The sequence below is a fragment of the Mya arenaria genome, chromosome 9 (assembly GCF_026914265.1).
Source record: "Mya arenaria isolate MELC-2E11 chromosome 9, ASM2691426v1".
In the NCBI taxonomy this organism is placed as follows: Eukaryota; Metazoa; Mollusca; class Bivalvia; order Myida; family Myidae; genus Mya; species Mya arenaria.
In genome coordinates this window covers 60,591,587-60,612,927 of record NC_069130.1, presented here as the reverse complement: position 1 = coordinate 60,612,927, position 21,341 = coordinate 60,591,587, and the positions used below count along the sequence as shown (strand labels likewise).

The following is a 21,341-nucleotide window of genomic DNA, read 5'->3' as shown; positions in this document are numbered from 1 at the left end:
ATTACAACGTTTGGTTACCAGACCCTGAATATTGAGGATGGAGAGCCTAAGTTTGGCCTTCCGCTACTGGTCTTAGTGTTGCGTAGGAGTACCATCGTTGATTGGCGTCGACTGGGATGTGTCAAAATGACAACCGTCGTTAAATTATCAAGATTTAGACCACCAACTTATTCACTGGAAACTGAGACTGGTCGATATGACGATATAAACAGAATATATATATATAATTTATTCACAAAATACTACAAATCTAAATGGTATTTTCTACTTGTTGTACATCATATTTAGAATTTGGCAACACATTGTTATGGATGTTATTGGCCAAATATGGCTAAATTCAAATATAAGATGTAGAGGGATTTATTTTAGACTAAACGAAATATGTATATAGTTCTAAGAAATAGGGACAAGAAAAGCTAGAAGTTTAGCTGCTTCTATTGGACGTACTAAAATGGGTTTTATTTTCTTATATATTGATAGGATATTGTTTAGTGAATATATATGATTTTGTCATTACTTAATAGCTATTTCAGTATTCTTAAGTGGATTCGCCATAAGAATATAGTATGTAAATGGTCAAACTGGCACATATGCAGATATGCCAAGTATCTCTTTCTTAGTAAAATCAAGATATTTTTTTTCAAATAAACTCACAATTGAATAGACTGAAACAAATCTAACTGACTAGCTACGGTGGGGTAAACTTATCACATAATCTTTGTTTAAACAGATGTAAGTAATTCAGCATTGAAATCAGTGAAATTATCACTGATGCCATGTTGTCTGATAATGGTTTTAGGTAAATGACCAAGTATTAGTTCTGTTCAAATCCACTTGTAACTTAATACATCATATGAATGGGGCTTTTTCATAATATAATTCCAATGTCTCAGAGCACGTTCCTTATACTTAACAAACAACGGATATCTAGCCAGTTCGACAATAACTGGTGCACAAGAAGTTATGACACCAAGACTGTGTTTTCAATTTAACATGTAATCCATCAATTCAATTGTTCACTGTCCTCACACAATGGTATCTAGTTTTGCGTTTTTCAAATACACACACCTTTATTTTAATTTACATTCATTTTCACACCTCGTTTATAAGAAAAATAACGAACATTATCTAACAGTGCTTGGTAGCAATTGGGATCAGTAGTAAAAGGCGCATTATCATCGACCAAAAACAACATAAATAGGCAGCAATTCTATATCTTAAGTAGTTGAGTTTCTTTTTTAAATCAGTCGACTCACTTATGTCATAAGACTATTTTTTTATAGTTTGACCTCGCAAAACCAGATCCATAATGCGGGCAAACGTGGCAGGCACATTAAAAAAATCCAAAACATATTTTCCAACGATGAAACAGCCACATTTTGTAACAAAAGCAGTTTTACTCACTCAATACGTGAGTAAACTAATTATTCACTAATCTCAAAATACAACAACACAAACAGTTTAGGAATTGGCAATGTATTTGGTGAACATGTACACAGGAAAAGGCAGTATTCGGATGCTGGAAGATTGGTTATAGCGTCTGAGCACATCTGGATCGTAACCTTGGTAAATCGTGGCCACGTCCGTCCTTAAGAGTCAGCAACATCAATAATGACTGGTATCTTAGAAAACATCATGAAACAAATGGAACGAAACTAAACATACAGTAAATCTTAAATCATAAAAGTAACAAATACGTTACTGACATACGTTAGGCAATCAAACAGTGGAATTCTGTAAATGAAAATAAATATGCATGTTAATAGAGCACATGTAACAGGAAAATCAACCTAAAAATAGGGATGGGATGGGCGGGAAATATTATCAAATTTATATCTTCGCTCTCATACATTTCAAAATACACCTTTCAATAAAATATATCACACGCATTGACATTATGTGGAATGAAAGGTACTTTATAAGCACACTTTTTCGGAATCAAATCATGAATTACTAAAAATACAAAACTCATTATTTCGTAATGTTGATTGATTGTTTTTCATGATAAAACTTAGTGGTTTGATAATGATAGATAAGACTTATACATTTTCTATAAAGACAAAATTTCATCATCAGCCTTTAAAGTATCTTTCCAGAATGTTGTGAAATATCAACCGAGTTTTCAAAATATTCAGAAAAAAAATAATCTGCAATTCAGTCTATTTCAAACATTTTTTTTGATAATAACCAGTACTTATCATAATCACTGTCCGCCATTGGCTGGAACGAACAGTTGCGTCCGTGGAGAGGCTGTTGCTGCCACCGGTATGGTAACTCCTCGGCCACGCCCGATGCCCATGAAGGTGGTTCCTTGCAGGTCTGCGGCACATCCGCTAGCGAAGTACCCCTCTGAGCCGCAATTGAAAAAGGTGACTGTTCCACCCTGCACAAAACGTCCTTCTGCCAGAGATACGCCGCCTAGACATCCCCGAAAACTACGAAAAGAAGGCTCTTTCCCATCAGTCTCCGCCACCCATTCTGTTTCAGATTCCACAGTCCTTTTCAGCTGGTCGAAATTCTTGTCGAAATACCACTGCAATTGTTTAACCAAAGAACTGATCAAATTTATATCTTCGCTTTCAGAAATTTCAAAATAACTTCTTATTTTACCAAATACAAAACCTCGAGTGACGAAAACAAAATCGTTTTCCCCATATACCCACAAAAACACGAGGAAATCATGTTACTAGTGTCCCGCCAAACTAATCCACCTAAGTACTGAAGTACTACTAGTACTTGAACCAATCTCCTGAAATCAATAAAGTTTATATTTTTCAAAACGTGAATAATTGTATTTATCTGTACTTCAAATTTAATTGGATCCTGCCTATAAGCTGAATTCGCATCAATTTTAGAAAACTAAATGTTGCCTTCCATGGTGTTGAGGCAATCATCCACCAAAGTAAGTTGGAACACATCTTTAACAGTTAACTTATGAAGGACTCGGTAATTCATACACTGACGTACCCCACCATCGCGCTTTCGTATTAGCAGTTAGAGTTTGACCCTTCAATTACCTCTCTTGCAATATTTTCTACAAATGGGCCTCTTCTTCTGCTGCAAAATATTGGGGTACAGCACGCCGTAATGATAAATCCGTATCACAATACTGCCGTTTTCTGATTCCGAATCATGCTTACACGGTGTGAAATCTAGGAACTACTTTCGCGTCGCTAAAAAAAGGTGACAAAAATAAAAGGTAAAACCTGTCAAATGTTAGAAACATAAAATTACCTTATTTTCCTCACGCCACCAGTAACATGTAAATATTCAGAAACATGATATTCAGAGAAACATGAGGATAAGCACAAAACAGAGAACACTTCCGATCTTTCTCGACGACTAGCTGTTTGTCAATTTAAAGATCGATAATTGTAACATATTCATTCACGTAAGCAGCTCGCCAATACGAAAACGAAGGCGAATTCGCGTCATCGATATTAATAGCGGTTGACTCACGAACTTCCCTCCGTTCTGCATATAATAATCGTCAAAATTTCCTGCGAGGATTTACTTCTGTTTAAATGGCCGCGTTCGTCTTCAGGAAATGACGATTTGTTTATACTCGTAAAATACGTACCGTTCATGTTTGTTATTGTTTGGTGTTGAGCCATTCAATAATTGTGTTCGTATTAGCAATTCGTTTATTTTGCTGAGATATAAAACATTTTCTTCTTATTGTACTCAATAAAGTGAATTCTGTAACTTCTGACTTGTCCCGCTGGAGTAGCCTCCCTTAACTTCAATACACACAATTACGTAACATATTCATACGCACAATCAATTCCGTATTTGGACATTTGACAAATGGCGTTAAGTGTAAATCAAATTGAAACCGATATAAAAAGAAAGGTAGATATTAAGGTAAATAAAAATTGGAATATTACGATAGGACGCTTTTCTGGTGACGCTTTTCTATCACGTCTTGTTCGGTGAGTAAACACGTATTCGTCGAGACCACGACGTGATACAGATCATCAAAAAAGTTTCCAATCATAAACTCCCCTAAAAATCCGTAAATGTCATTGGCAAAAGACGCATTTGGTAGTGATAGTTCTTTGCGGTAAGTATCGAATTGATAAAAATAAGCCATTGTAGCTGGAAAGCAAAAACATAACAGAAGTTTCAATTTTGACCGTAGTGGTATACTTTCCAGACTAGATTCAAAACGTTTTTCAATATTGAACATGTAAAAGCAGTCCCTAATTGGGCATGTGCCGTTATACTTGTATACCAATTTTGGGAAATTAAAGCAAACATTCTGTCGGGATCGCGTTCAACCTTTATATTGAACTGTAGCGAACGTCATTTTAAGCCACATCAAAAACTTGCATCGATCACAAGTTTCACATGAAATGTGAAGTATGACAAATACAGAATGGTTAACGATCCTTAATCACGAAATGATGTGCATGGCTTAGTAACGTGTTCATCTTAGCTACGTAAACACTTGTTAAACAAAACATTACAAATAATCAACACCGTGCAATACAACAAATGTTAGCATTTTATCAATATTGCATTACCAGCTGCTTACTAGATTTTAAAACTGAGTGTTGTTTATGAGCCCATTTCACAAACCTAGATCACTATTGAAGTTCAATAGTTAATGCACCAGTCAAATGTAACCACGCCCCCCGCCCCCCCACCCCCACCCAGGTCTGGGGGTATACCGGGGAAAGCCGGGTAAATGGGCTGTGTTTTTACATTACAGGTGGCCTCGCAGTGCCGGATGAATGCGGTGGTTTTGTCCTCGCTTTAAATATAGCGGGGAATGGACCTTACCTAGGGTCTTTGGGTGCGGGGGCATTTGGCGGGGATTTTACCATCTGTTCGTTCCCGCGGGGTGGGGGCTTTAGCCGGGGTTGGCTAGACCGAAAGTCAAAGTCCCCGCTATTCCCCGGACCTGGGAGGGGGGGGGGGTTATAATTGACTGGTGCATATAGCAATGAGAAAAAAAAACACCATTTAAGGTAAAAACTACAGTGAAGGCAGGCACTAGTTATATGTTGACTCATACAAATGAATAACATAGTATCAAATATCATGAATTGAAAGCGTTATTGTAAAACTGAACCTAACCACCATGACAAATGAACACAATCCGTCTTCAACCGGTTTGAAATGCTATTTAAGGTAGGTCAAAAATTTATCAAGTTTATTAATTACAATACATAGTACTAGCTAGTATTGATAAGAGCTTAATTAGTATTTAATATTAAGAGGAGTGGAATTTTACAATTTTTCCAGGCCATACAAGCTATAAGCCAAATGTCTTACCCTCACTAGTGGCGATGGCCGACTACTGGTCTTTAACATGAAATTTTGTGTTGTGTTTGTGATATTTGTTGGCATATGTTTTCGTATTACTGGAATTTCGGCGCAGATATTCTCCTACGGTAAGACAGGGATAAAGTCGGATTTCCGCACATTTTCTCAATATATCTACATATCATAGCTGTATAGTTTTATATAAGGAGACATTGAAATTAAATAGTTTTTTCAAAGGATACCAAATGAATACTGGTTCACCAGACAACATTAGTATGGTCATACTTCATTGATTTTATTAATTGTATATGTTGCTTATTCATACAACGATAACTAATTGGCTACATCAATCCTAGATCCTAAAACTGACCTCTATAGTCGCATGCAAGGTACCTATAACAATAGTGGACATATTTCAACCAATCATCAGTATTGTGATTGTAAGTTATATTTTGTCAGCGAAATGTTGCTACAAGCTGAATGTACATGTAGTAATAGTTAAATGTTGATAAGATGTTCTTACAGAAACAAATGGTTTGATGCGTCGCGAAAATTGACGCATTTAAAATAAACTACTTAAGAAAGACAAAGGAAAGAAAAATAAATTTACATACGATACATAAGGCGTAACTCAGAATTGCCCTTAAGTTTATTTATTACCATCATCCAAGTACTATCATTGACAAGAGTTTCAAGAGTTGATTGGCGAATCTGCATGTTTGCCTTTAGCAATTTACAAACTATCTACTTATGGCCAAGACACAAAAGAATAATGATAAAGCAATTATGTGATGACATAATTTATCCATTTACAAAAGTAATATCCCATTAACATATACGATAATATAACCAGTAGAAGCAGCTACACTTGTAGCTTTTCTTGTCTTAATTTCACAGCACTATATATAAAGTTAGTTTTGTAAAAATAAATCCCTCTTTACTGACATCAAATATCTAAATTTAGCCATATTTGGCCAATTAAATTGAATATGATTTATTTTCTATTAAAAAGAGTGTACTGTTACAACGCTAAAATTGCTCTACCCGAAGTAAGCCACTATATTCTCGATCCTCGCTAGTCACAATGATCAGCTACTGGTCATTCGAATTTGAAATTCAAAAAGTAAACCGGTCATTCTCTGGTCAACGAACAAATGGCTATTGGTCATCTGTTGGTTTAAGCATTTTACTATTGTTATAAAGACTTGTATAAGGAAAAGTATTGATCGACAAACAGTATTAGTAAAGTATTAGAGTTTGTGTGTTCGTGTTGTGGAGTTTTTAATATGAAATCATGTGTTGTGTTAATGACATTTGTTGGGATATGTTTGTGTATTAATGGAATAAAAGCGCAGACGTTTTCCTACGGTAAGTTACATATTTTAGAATTATAGTAATAGAAAAGGGGACTATGTGGATTATTGTTTAAAATAAATTATTCGAAAGATTGCATGAAAAAAATAACAGAAAAACATCAGCCTGTGTAGTGTATTAAGAATTATAACTCAAGTGATTTGTTCGCAAATCAAATATATTTCAACGGCACAACAACATGAGGGAAATGTACACAAACGTTGTACTTGTGAGCCAGATTGTAAGAGTACTAGTTGTGGGGAGCTTTTATGTTTTAGGAAGAGTTATAGTGTTGGGTTTTGGATAGTTGATGGAATATGTTTATGTACTCATGGAATAACGCTGCAAATACTCTCGTATGTACGGTGTTGGATTACCGCACATTTTCCGCGTATGTTTAAACGAGATACAGAATTGTTTTAGCGATACCCATAAATCGTTTAAACGAGATACGTTAGTCGTTTAAGCGATACCCATAAGTCGTTTAAACGAGATACGTTAGTCGTTTAAGCGATACCCATAAGTCGTTTAAAAGAGATACGTTAGTCGTTTAAGCGATACCCATAAGCCGTTTAAACGAGATACGTTAGTCGTTTAAGCGATACCCATAAGCCGTTTAAACGAGATACGTTAGTCGTTTTATCGATTTCCATAAGCCGTTTAAACGAGATACGTTAGTCGTTTAAGCGATACCCATAAGCCGTTTAAACGAGATACGTTAGTCGTTTTAGCGATACCCATAAGTCGTTTAAACGAGATACGTTAGTCGTTTTAGCGATACCAATAAGTCGTTTAAACGAGATACGTTAGTCGTTTTAGCGATACCCATAAGTCGTTTAAACGAGATACGTTAGTCGTTTTAGCGATACCCATAAGTCGTTTAAACGAGATACGTTAGTCGTTTTAGCGATACCCATAAGTCGTTTAAACGAGATACGTTAGTCGTTTTAGCGATACCCATAAGTCGTTTAAACGAGATACGTTAGTCGTTTTAGCGATACCCATAAGTCGTTTAAACGAGATACGTTAGTCGTTTTAGCGATACCCATAAGTCGTTTAAACGGGATACGTTAGTCGTTTTAGCGATACCCATAAGTCGTTTAAACGGGATACGTTAGTCGTTTTAGCGATACCCATAAGTCGTTTAAACGGGATACGTTAGTCGTTTTAGCGATACCCATAAGTCGTTTAAACGAGATGCGTTAGTCGTTTTAGCGATACCCATAAGTCGTTTAAACGAGATGCGTTAGTCGTTTTAGCGATACCCATAAGCCGTTTAAAAGAGATGCGTTAGTCGTTTTAGCGATACCCATAAGCCGTTTAAAAGAGATGCGTTAGTCGTTTTAGCGATACCCATAAGCCGTTTAAAAGAGATGCGTTAGTCGTTTTAGCGATACCCATAAGCCGTTTAAAAGAGATGCGTTAGTCGTTTAAGCGATACCCATAAGCCGTTTAAAAGAGATGCGTTAGTCGTTTAAGCGATACCCATAAGCCGTTTAAAAGAGATACGTTAGTCGTTTAAGCGATACCCATAAGTCGTTTAAAAGAGATACGTTAGTCGTTTTAGCGATACCCATAAGTCGTTTAAAAGAGATACGTTAGTCGTTTAAGCGATATCCATAAGCCGTTTAAAAGCGATACGTTAGTCGTTTTAGCGATTCCAATAAGTCGTTTAAAAGAGAAACGTTAGTCGTTTAAGCGATACCCATAAGTCGTTTAAACGAGATACGTTCGTCGTTTTAGCGATTCCAATAAGTCGTTTAAGCGAGATACGTTAGTCGTTTTAGCGATACCCATAAGTCGTGTAAACGAGATAAAATAAAACACGTTTGTCACCTCTATGCCATATATAGTACCAAAATGATACCAAAGTAGTACGGAGACACCACGCATCCAAAAATCACAATATTCTACATCGCATACATTATGAGCGATTCAAAAGTGCCGTGCAATAAAAAAAGTACTGTTAACAAGCGCTGAATCAGTATGTAGTATGAAAAGAGTGGAAGTGTACAACGATACCATTGGTCTAACCGCTTTAATCACAATGGTAAGCTACTGCTTTAATTAATGATATTTGTATATGTTATAGCTGCTAAGTACTATATAAGGAGAAAGTGATTATTAGAATTATGGCTATTTCGTAACTGCTTTATCTTGTTCAAGTTGTAACTATTGTTTTTGTCAATTCGTAACAGTTACAAAACCAATTGGCTTTATTAACGGACCTATTAAGCCGTGGTTTAAATGTCCGTGTTCATACCATAAACATGTGCCAAAATGTTGCAAACATGGTTATATGTCTTTGTGTGCGTTTTAAATACCCCCCTCCCCATAATATAATATTCCATTTGATAAATAGTGCCGTCAATATGATGGATTATGTTCTTGATACATGGACACAAAGGTGGGATTCAATATTCAATTTAACACAACCTCATGGTCATATTTTATTGACTTCATTCGCTCTATTAGGCAATTAATAATAACAAAATAATCCGATTAGCTATATCGTTCTAGATCCAATTTAGGACAATATTTAATACCAGTCCAGGTATTTTACTGCGAAAACCTTTCAAAATTTGTAAAGAAACACCGAAATGATCATTTAAATTATATAGTTATTATCATGATTAGTTGAAGTAAAGTACGTATAGAAAATTCAGACGCATATGCGCATATTTTTATAATGAGTAGAGGTTTTAAGTTAAATTTATTGTCTTCGGTTTATAGGTGTAACTATTTAATGATTTCTTTACATTTTTACCATTTGTGTTTCCTTTATATTTGCGATTGTTCTCGAACATCAGAGTAATGATGCTACCATGCGTATCATATAACATTATCAAACCTCTGATGAATGAGAATCATGATCTTTCGTATACAATTTATAATAATTCAGTCTATCATCTATGCATACATCATTGGCGCCGCACTGAAGTGCGCGCCTATTATGGAATGGGAATTTATTTTAGTTAGTGGTAGGAGAGGTTTTTAAGTTGGTTGACAGTCGGGTTTAACTGTTATTTTATAATGATTAAAAAATGCAAATGGGTGGCGATTGCATGGGTGTTAAAAATGCTATTTATGGTTGAATAGATAGTCTTCAATTTATCTTTAAAACATTATTTCGGAAGAACGACAAATAAGTATAATAACTGTTCCCGATTCGTTTACGTTTTCCGATTGGTTACCTGAAATATCTGAAATATCATGTGCCGGAAATGTAAAATGTGTGGACCGGTAATTATGTGAATGGGAATAATTATGTTTTATGTTGTTATGTTATGTTTACTGCATTGATAAACCATGAGGTAATGTTTTTTCTTTAATGTAATCGATATTGGAATTAAATGTTCACCTAAATTTATTTGTTAATGTGATGAATGTGACATTAGTAAAATTTTATTACGATTGTCCCCGAGTTAAAACACATACCGGATGTTGCTATTTTAAGAACCAGAAGGTATTTCCCCGCTATTCATAGGTCAATAATGGAATTTCTACATCGTAATAGTTGGAAACTCGGGTGATGTTTTTATCATGAATATACGTTTAAAATAAGTAAACACTAAAAGTGCACACTGACAGTTGATTACGATACACCTAACAATTTGAGTCATTACAGTAAAACATGGATTATAAGTGAATTATACGCGTAGGAGAAGATTTTCTGTCGAAAAAACGAATGTCAACAATCGGCATGGAACTGGGATATTCGTATCAAAGGGCTATGTATGTAAGTATCTTTGAGTAGTTTTGTACGTTGATGTGTTCAAAAATGTTTGTTTTTTAATTTATCTTTGGAATTTTTAAATCATTTTTATTTGCTAAATGTTAAGACATCTTGTTAATATTTTTACATACATGTATTATAATTATATATTATTATAAATATACATGTTACATCTACTTATGCACCAGTCAATTGTAACCACGCCCCCCTCTAGGTCGGGGGTATACCGGGGATAGCGGGGGAAAATGACCGTGTTTTTACCTTCGAGGTGTCCCTGCAGTGCCGGGTGAATGCGGTGGTGGGGCGTGGTTACTATTGACTGGTGCATTATGCACCAGTCAATTGTAACCACGTCCCCCCCCCCAGGTAAGGGGAATAGCCGGGACTTTGATTTTCGGTCCAGCCAACCCCAGGTCAATTCCTCGTCCTGCGAACTGATGGTCAAATCCCTGCCATATGCCCCCGCACCCGAGGGAGCCTAGGTGAGGCATATTCCCCGCTATATTTTGCTCGAAGACAAAACCACCGCATTCACCCGGCACTGCAGGGCCACCTGTACGGTAAAAACACGGCCCGTTTCCCCGGCTATCCCCGGCATAACCCCGGATCTGGGGTGCCATGGTTACAATTGATTGGTGCATTATGTACATGTATCATATCTTTAAATGTACTTATACACATTATTTATGTATATGATATGAGTATGTAATCTTTTATTTGATTGTTTTATCTTAGAAAAATATTAGACTTAAAATTTTGTTTAAAAATGATGTGTTTTGGTATGTGACCTATTTTTAACATACCATAATACATGAACATACCCATTATTTGTTAACAAACTGCATATTTTCAAAATAAACCTGTAAGAAAAGACGTACATGGTTTCGGGCTGGAAGCCACGACAGCTTTGACACTAGCGACATTCATTTGCTTGGTGTAGGTCTCGTTAAAACCCCGTACTGTTGTGAATCATTATCAACCATATGCACAACAACTACACATTTGTGCCTACCAACTTACTCTTGGCTAACACAGATATTAGTGCAGAATGTATAATTGATACATGTGCATTTGTCTTTCACAGTTGTAGTTTCTGCCGGTTGATAATCAGAATTCTAATTTATTTCAGGTAGGAAAATGACTGAATATTACTAAGTCAACAAATTGGGGTTATGAAGAATTCCAGCCTGCATTAAATACTATGTTGGATCATTGAGACAGATTTGACATCCATGTCTATCCACAAGCCAGTCACATCTGATAGAGATGATGTGAGTATTTCATATAAAACATATTTGAGTTGGTGTTTGTTGTTTTATAAACTCACTGTATTCATTAATCAAGTGGTGGTGGTGGTGGTGATGATGATGATGATGATGATGATGATGATGATGATGATGATGATGATGATGAATTTTATTGATAAATTTAGTAATTTTCTTTATATATTATCTACATGTATGTATCAGCTTGTTGTTTTTTTAAATAATGTCGAGAAATATTAAACTGTTTATATTTTATTTTGTATATGTATGGCAGTATTATTATCTATACTAATAAGTTAGAAAGGCTTTAAAGTACTTTTTTTTCCTTTACAGCACTAAACATTCTAGGTGGGTAAAGAACCTGAAGGGGCATGAAAACCAAATCAGCATTGACTCAGCATTGAGTAATTATCTTCTGTGCACACACTACAAGTACAAACGCATGGGAACAGACCAAGCTTCAAATGTTGAAGAGTGAAGACTTATTGCGAAAAATTCTAAATGTAAGAATACTATTGACAAAATAAAACAAATAGACATCGATTACCTACAGAGACTGTTTACATGTTATAATATTAAAAAGACAAATTAGTTGAGAACTTTCACTCTGACATTTTTGGAGGGGCATTACCGCCTACATGTACATAGTGTTCTTTTTTCTCTACATATTTTAATTTGAAAGTACATTCATTGTTTTTAAAACTGAATTCTGAGTAAGTATCATACGTAAAATTCATTTATTTGAATGATTACATTTTATGAATAAGTCCAATAACCTTTATATTTTTTTCAAGAAAAGGGTTGATTTTTAAGCATTTTATTAGCTATAGAAATGTATGGTTACATGACATTATGTATATTTTCTTCAATTGAACGGTAAACTATCATAAATTGTCTTTTAAATTGTTCATTAGACAAAACTGCTTTATATTTTCAAACATCGAAATACTGCTCTGTTCAGAAGACTCACAAGATCAATCAAAATGATTTTTTGCATGCTGTTCGGTTGAACTTATTTTTTTTGTTAACTGAAGTTTATTTCACCAGAAACTGTTGTGTTTATTTCATAAGCTCTGATAATGTGAAAAAAAAATCAAACATAGAGAAAATATTTACTTGTCGCTCTTTGTAGCCCCTGGAGTTTGGGGTTGGGTGTAATTAAATTTAAATTACTTTTTTAATTCACGGTAAAATATCTTCAAAATTTGGATAAAAGTCCCATAGTGTACCATGATAATAGCTATGTTGTCGGTGAAAGCTTTTATTAAAGTGTGTATTACTAATACCTTAATTCAGTTTAAATAATTATGGCCTTTAATGATTTTTGTTTTCATATAGATTTCCTGTTATATTGAGCTTTGTCAATTTTTTTGTTGTTTTGTATTATGTACAATTACTACTTCTATTTCCTAACTTAAAAAGATTTGTCTCATTTGTCAAATTGAATTGGTACATATTTCATATAAAGTGAAAAAAACACACACTATTTTTAAAGATGCACTCTTACTCCCAAACAAGACTTACCACAATTAATATTATTGTTTTGATTTTTCAAAATGGGTTGATAGATGTCAACAACAATGTTTCTAATGAAGGATTTTGAGTTCAATTTGCTAATAAGAATGAACATAAAACATGGTGTTCTGCCTTGTGATACTATCGTAGACCACAGTAAATATTTTAGCAATCACCAATCATTTAATATTTGTCATGCTTTCTGCTGTTTTAAACAGGGTCACAAGCTTGTTATAAATCAGTAAACAATATTTCAGTAAATGCATTATTTAGTAAGTAGTTATTGTTTTATCAGTCAATTTGATGTGTGTTATAAATACAATTATATCATATATGTATTGATTTCAAATAAGAGTTTCACTTTAAAGATGCTCATTTAAAGATAATGAACAGACACACACAAACTAGACACATTTGATACTAATTGTATGAATGATTATTGTTTAGGTGACCTCTGATTTGTTTTGGAGATATTCATAAATGGGTGTTATTCTTTGTTGTCTTCAGTTTCTAATACATTTAAGGATTTTTATAATTACTTTTCTGGTATATATTAATTTAATGCAACTGAAAACACACTTTAAAGTAGACACATTTGATACTAATTATATAAATGATTATTGTTTACATGTACTCTGATTTGTTATGAAGATATTCATAAAGGGGTGTTCTTCATGTTATTATACATTTTGGACTTGATTTCGTATTGCTGTTCTGGTATATATTCATTTAATGCACAAAGAAATTATTATAAGTGTTCAGTATCACTTTCACACATTGTTTACTATTATTTTATGCATATTTGGCCTATTTATGCTTATATGTGCATTGTTGTATTTCAAAACCTTTGTGAAAAATAGAAACAGTATTATTTCTTTCATACATAGTCTGATACATATTCAGTTTGTATGCATTATTTTTATCATATTTGAAAAATTTGCCATTGTCCTATAAGACACATGCTATTTTTGTGTTAATATCATTAATTATTTCATGTCACTTCTTCATGATGAATTCCCCATAGAATCAGGAAACTTATTCCAGCATGGTGACTTTGCCCCCTCCCCCTAAATGATTAGAACTGCAGTGTACAAGAACAATAACTCTATTTCAGCGAATTGCTAGAGTTATACCCTTTGTTCCTTTTCCTGTCCGTAGCATAACAAGAAAACTACTTTTTTTGGAATTTCATTAAACATCATTCAATGGTAAAGCATAATGACTTTAGCTGTATTTCAGCTAATTACAGAATTATTGCTCTTTGCCTCTTTTTCTTGACCAGAGCATTACTTTCAATATACTCATGGTATTGAAATAAAACTTGGTATATAGATAGGTGGCAATGACAAATAGTACAGTGCACAAGCACCCTAATTATGCCGTGTTCATTAATGTACCACACCCCTAATGAAATGTTCAACTTGAAACTCTTCAATTTCAATGCTTTAGCCTATGTTGTTAAGCAGAATACTACAAATATTTTGAGAATTTCATGGATGCGGTTCGATGCATTGTAATATGCTTGTTGGCCTTGACATTTCTTGTTTTTCAACATATAACAAATGCATACACTATTAAATGGCGCCCTTTGATGCTTTGCATCAATGGTCTTTCTTGTATTATTTAAAACAAACATTATCTGCTCATCAATATGAGTAGCAATACTTGACATTTTTACTTAGTCCTGGAATTTAGCACATACCGTCCATTCTGTCCATTCTGCACAATTTATTTTGTATGCTTCTCTGTTTATTTCCGTCGCATTAAATTGATCGACAAAGTCTAGCAGATTGTATCTAATGTTTGTTTATAAGTGCTTTTGTTGACCTATGTTAACATGCTTGGCTGAAGTTGCTTCGGGTTAAATTAGTATTATTTCAACAAATAAACGTGCGCTTCTTAATGTTCAACATTTCTCCCAGTTTGTACTTTATCCACAATGTTATCAATCGTAAGCAGATCATGCGTGTGCAGTTTAGGATTTACAGCAATATAAAAGAAATGTTTATACTTATGAAAACTTTTAACATATTCAGCTGTAGTGTTATAAAATAAAATAAATGCGATTAGCATGTGCAGAGAATATGCATATGTATACAATTAAAGTATGCGCCTGTTTAAAACTTTTAATTTTTCTAAAGAGTTTTCTTTACGATATGCTTAAACCGCGGAATTTAAATGCAAATATCACTGCTTAAATCAAAATCGTTATGAAAAAATTGGGCATTAAAATTAGCTGTATGAATACCTCAAAATTTGAAATGCGAACACTTTCTTTTCGTTCTTTTAGATGCATACATTTAATGTCATGCACAACAAAAAAACATGAAGAAATGTCTGTTTTACTGCTTTACGACTCGAGTCCTTTCTACCCGACCTTAAAATTGTTATAGCCATTTGTCTTTCTTTTTACGGACCGTATTTAACTCTTGTTTTTCGATACATTTTTATAAAAGTGTTGATAAAGCGCTTTACAAACGCAGGTCAGGTAAACCCATACAAAACTGTGCTGTGTGGGAGTGTGACAACACTACCTCTACATAACATTAACCCAAATAGTAATATTCCCGACCTATTAAAATGTAGTGGCGGTAATATCGGTATTAACAAACGCGCCGTTTGCCGCCTTGGAGAGTGGAAAACTACAATGTTCTACCCAACCGTAACAACTCGGCCATCTCCGGCAAGCTTCGAGATAGACCTCGTAAATAGTAGTAAGGGTATACGAAAGTGCGATGCGGCTGCCGGCGATTAACACCGTTTTCAATCCGCGTAAAGAAGGCCCATTGTAACAACAAGGAAATGGGTTGTGTTAAATTAAATGTGCTTGTTTAAGAGAAAATATTTATTGTAACCTAAAAAAATGTTCGTTTTATGAATATTTAGATGTTTTCTTATAGTTGAAGCACTCTATTTCCTCTAGAAAAACCGTGAGCACACAGAAAATGTACTTGACAGTCATTGAAACGATCATACGGTTCATGGCATGCATGAATCATTACATCGGATTAAATGCATGCATGGACTAAATGTCAACATTTTCTCAACAGTTATAGGAATACCCTATGAAATGTAAGTTTTAAGTCATACTTTGCCGTGTTATTTTTCACAGCATGCCTTGCCATTAAAACAACATATTACTATTCTGTAAAATCATTGATTGCATTGTGCAGACTTTTGTGGATTGTGGTAGGATGGGTGTGAGCTTGGCACCAAGTCAGCTTTACCAGCTGAAATCTATGCATGCCCCCACACCCCAGGGACTCTAGGTAAGGTCCATTCCCCTCTATATTTTAAGCGAAGATAAAACCACCGCATTCAACCAGCACTGCAGGGCCACCTGATAGGTAAAATAACGGCCCATTTCCCCTGGTTAACCCCAGTATTCCCCCGGACCTGGGGGGGGGGGGGGTTACAATTGACTGGTGCACTAAGTTGACAGATCTTGTCTTAAAATTGTATTTGTTCAAGGCAGATCATGCTTCACTTTACCTCCTAGGCTGTGGATAAAACCCACTCATTAGAAGTTTCCTTACACATTATACTTGTCTAAATCTATAATTATTAGTCTCAATATCTTTGAGTAAATGGTCATTTTTATTAAAAACAACACCACCAAAAGAGTAACTGATAAGATACTCAACTGATTTTTTTTTTTGTAAATAAAAGCCTTAAACAAATATTTAGCCAGGTTACTAAGCTTTTCAGCAATGTATACCAGACTTTTTTCAATAATACTTAATCTATTTTGAATAATTAGCCTTTAGATCACTCTTCACCAAATGACTCTTTTATGTCCAACTCCATAAAATGCAAACAATAATAATTACAGTTTGGATCAACATGTCTCTTAATTTTATTTTTAATATTAGTCAAGTAATAACAGAGCCATGTGTTTGCAATCCAATGTAAAACTAATGAAAAATTAGGTTTTGCTCCCAATTTTTACTTTCATTTCTGTGCCAAGCCCTTTTAAGTGCATTGAGTCTTTTGGGAGACTTCACAATATTTCTGGCGCTTAATCCCCATATATGGCTTTAAGTTGCCATACAAATTTAAGTCGTCATTACAAAATATACTGTATGAGAGGACTATTTAAAGCATTACCATGTGTCAGAATTATAGATCTTTCTTTACATTTTATTTGTCTAATTGTATTACCGATCTCTTTAGCAATATCCTTGTGCCTCTTTGAGTACTTGGCTTGACAGTTTGGTTTTTAATACATTGTTTTGAATGTTTTATTTGTACACAACAATGATGATGATGATGATGACACTATGCAATGCCAAAACCTCAACACATTTTCTTCAAACAAAAAAGGACAGTCATTCAGAATAACTTTTATTACATCATTTGAGAAAATAAACTCACACAATCAACGAAATAAACATGCATCTGTAAAATCACAAGTCATGTTATGTGTTCGTTAAATTCAACTTAATAAAGAAAATAAATATTGGTTGCAGTAAGCAATGCGCATCACTTCTAATAAACATTCCAACAGACTGAATAATAAATCAACACAATGGAAAAACGGTTTGCAAGTCAGCTAGTATCTTATGTAATGCCTTATCAGATTGCTATGCAAGCTGGAAGCTTACAAAATCACTCTTAAGTATGTTGCCTAAGAAAAAACAAGTATGGACATCCTTTTCCTGAGGTCAAGAGAAAGTATCTTGGAGGTCTTGAACTTGAATTTGGGGCTTATCCTCTAGACCACTTTCACCTTTTCACATTTTAAAGAGCCCAGTTTACAATATGGCATTTGCAAGGATGTGCCCTATTAACAGATTTTCTGAAGTCTTGAACTGAACAAAATAGTTCTCCTTTATTTGGTCTGCCGATGCCATCTGTTTCTGTTTTTGTAGTTATCTTCCCTCCATAATATAGGAAAACCACTTAAAGCGTATACAAATCCTTTACCATTTTACCCTTTTAAAATATATGTTCGGATTTATTTAATAATCACGGACCAACAGATGACTTTTATCTTCAACTTCAGTATGTAAGTCATCAAATATTTGAGATGACAAGATGTTCCACTGAACGCTTTGTTTGCATCTTGCACTCATTTTTCCAAGGAAGGCGTTGCAGTTGTGTTAAGATGATTGCCATACTTTGCAGGTCAATCCTCATACAATGGCATTTTTTATTACATTCGGATTCCAGTGCCTGAAATAGAAAACAGAAAATACAACAATAATAGGAATTATATTTTCAGATCAATTATTTTAAAAGCCTGTACAACAACAGAAAAGTATTCACAAAACATTAAGTGCAACACCAATTTAATGCTGCATCCTCACAGTTTTACTGTTCTGATACCTTTTTTTATTTTTGTCTTTAAACGAGCCAATTGGCAATTATTGTGCAAATGTATGGAAACCAGTGATATTAGACTGCTGACATAATATCAGATCACAGTCTTTCATATACAAGTTGGTAAAAATTCCTCCAACTAGTCATATAAGGTCACACATAATAGAACAGATTTCAATTGTTTGGAAAATATGTTTTTGCTATTGTTTTAAGCCATATAATTAATTATATGTGTAAATTTAATTTAATTACTCCTTTGGGCTTTTGAAGAATGACCAAGAAGAACTGTCAATCTGTGAGAGAGCAGCTTTTAGCTCTGGACTACTGGTTAATTAAAAAATATGAAATGAAATTGTTATCATGTTTAAATTCATCTACAATGTTGATATTTTAATACTGTCAATCCTTGTTGGTTAATTGTACAAACATGCAGGTACTTTTGGGCTTTTAACCAATAGGATACTTGACTGTTATATTATTGTCCGAATTTCGAAAATAGCACAACCATTACCTCATCTGCCTTTTTTCATTAGAACAAGCCGGGAATAAGAGTCAGCTGCACCCCTGGTACCATACTCTTCTCTGAAAATGACAATAAGATTAAAATTTAAATGTTTGCATTTCATTGGCACAGTAAAAATGTCAGCATTTTTCAATGTTTCTGCATCACCACCACTGGTGGATATCAAAGAATTTAGTCTTGAAAGAAATGTGTGCTGGTTTATGCGTTCAAACTCATTTTGTTAAACCAATAGAATGAAGATCTAATTTATTTAGAGAACTATATTAGTGAACAGGGCCGAGGTATTCAATTGTGCCATTACATTAAGTTGTTCGCTACCAACACTCACGGACATATAAACCATACATCCTTGGTTAAAAGAATGTAAATTTTAATTATAAAAATTAAAGTTAATGATATGAAATGTATGAGATAAATACACTGAGAAAGAAAGTCTAACCTATCATCGATCTAAGTAAAGTCAGATTCAGACTTATTTGTTATTAAAAAAAAAAAAAATAGAGTATTTGTTTTCTTAATTTTTGCCACTGATCACTGGAGCTTCAAAATTGTTATTTACTACATTAGAATCTGTCAAATGTAAGAAGACTTTACCCCACCCACTAAGAATTAATGACATTTCCAATTAGTTTCTCATTAGGGCTCTTTTAAAACTATTTTTATATTTTATTAAAATACAATAAGTATAAAAATAACACTTACACACAAATAAATGGTAAAAGTTCGCTTCTCATTCTGTCTTTGGACTAACATATCTCTTGGTTGTTTGAACAAATTCTTCTTGGTTGGCCATGATGGACTATTTTTTACGACCGGTATTATATCCGAGGCCATATCTTGATACTAGCCGAGGAGTTCCGATTGTGTTCTACCCTTTAATACGTGCTCCTACGGCTGAGTAATTCCCACTCTTTTAAAGTTTTTAAAGTGCACTAAGAGAGGACTTATGCAATCCATTAACAACAATGGCGGACAAAATCTGTAATAGATATGTATTAATAATTATGATTAAGCGTAATTCAGCTGAAATTGATACATGTCGGTTATTTAAAGAAGTACAAATGTATTTATATACTATTGATAATGAACTTTAGCATGCCTGGTTAATTCGAACAGTAGTACCGTCATGTTAAATGTAAATAATTACGCACCTTTTTCCATATACTGTTCAACTTATCTATAGAAGGTCGCATGATTGTTATGATGATTATTCAAATGAAGAAGTGAATATTGAAATGTTAGATTGTCCGTTTTCCGTTGAGGAAATATGCAAAACTATATCCATGTTAAACAGACATAAAAGTGCTGATATCACAAACAATGTTGCTGATTTTTTTATTGATAGCAAAAATTTTATTGCACCATATTTAGTTCAATTATTTAACCATATTTATTATACGGGCGAATACCCTGAGTCTTGGACAAAGGGCATAATTGTTCCAATCTTTAAGAAAGGAGATAGAACCGATCCCTCCAACTATCGTGGTATCACTCTTGTCAATATAATGGCTAAAATATTTTCTCTTACTCTACGTAATAGAATAAATGATTGGTGTGGAAATGGAATTATTTTTAATGACACACAATTCGGATTTAGAGATAACCACAGCACTTCAGATTGTATATTTATATTGCATAGTATTATTCAGAAGGTTTTAATGAATAAATCAAAATTGTATTGTGCCTTCATTGATTATGAAAAGGCGTTTGATACAGTTAATCACGAGGCTTTATGGATAAAACTATTAAAATCTGGTGTGAGTTACAAAATGTTAAGAATGATCAAATCAATATATATGAATGTCAAATCGTGTGTACGCAACTGTAGAAATATGAAAATATCTGATTTTTTTTTATGTTTCTCTTGGTGTAAAACAAGGGGAACCACTTTCTCCATTATTATTTATTTTATTTATCAATGATATTAGTGAGTCGATTGATTTTGAAAACTTAACCGCTAAAGATATAGAATTGTTGTCTGTATATATGTTGCTGTTTGCAGATGATATTGCTCTTTTCAGTACGGACCCCAATAGCTTGCAAGCATTGTTAGATAAATTTGTCAATAAAGTTTGAAGTTTGTTATTTAACAGGACAGAATTAATAAAAATGATTCGAAGCTACCGTCTTTTTCTATGGCTAAGAAAAGGCGTTTAAAGTAAACATACTATCTACACAAATACACAAAAAAACATTATACAATCCATTGACTGTGTTGGCAAAAAAATACAAAGAAGCAAGCATGTTAAATGAAAATGAATAATAAACTATTATTAATAATGGACACCCTGCATGACACAAAAGTTAACATTTGATATGTAAGGCATTGTCAGCTGTTGACAATATATTTTAAAAC

The 21,341-nt window shown here is 33.9% G+C and overlaps 3 long non-coding RNA genes across 3 annotated transcripts; 1 reads left to right on the top strand and 2 right to left on the bottom strand.

The window, feature by feature from the left end:
• Positions 1 to 1,460: 1,460 nt before the first annotated feature.
• Positions 1,461 to 3,363, bottom strand: LOC128203478 (uncharacterized). Its single transcript, XR_008255953.1, has 2 exons — positions 3,235 to 3,363; positions 1,461 to 2,533 (listed from the first exon to the last, which is right to left on the bottom strand). It is a non-coding gene; the product is annotated as an uncharacterized LOC128203478 (long non-coding RNA).
• A 6,852-nt stretch (positions 3,364 to 10,215) lies between these two features.
• LOC128245617 (uncharacterized) lies at positions 10,216 to 12,186 on the top strand. Its single transcript, XR_008263195.1, has 3 exons — positions 10,216 to 10,363; positions 11,490 to 11,631; positions 11,959 to 12,186. It is a non-coding gene; the product is annotated as an uncharacterized LOC128245617 (long non-coding RNA).
• A 5,364-nt stretch (positions 12,187 to 17,550) lies between these two features.
• On the bottom strand, positions 17,551 to 19,868 carry LOC128203490 (uncharacterized). Its single transcript, XR_008255957.1, has 3 exons — positions 19,688 to 19,868; positions 18,974 to 19,044; positions 17,551 to 18,315 (listed from the first exon to the last, which is right to left on the bottom strand). It is a non-coding gene; the product is annotated as an uncharacterized LOC128203490 (long non-coding RNA).
• Positions 19,869 to 21,341: the final 1,473 nt, after the last annotated feature.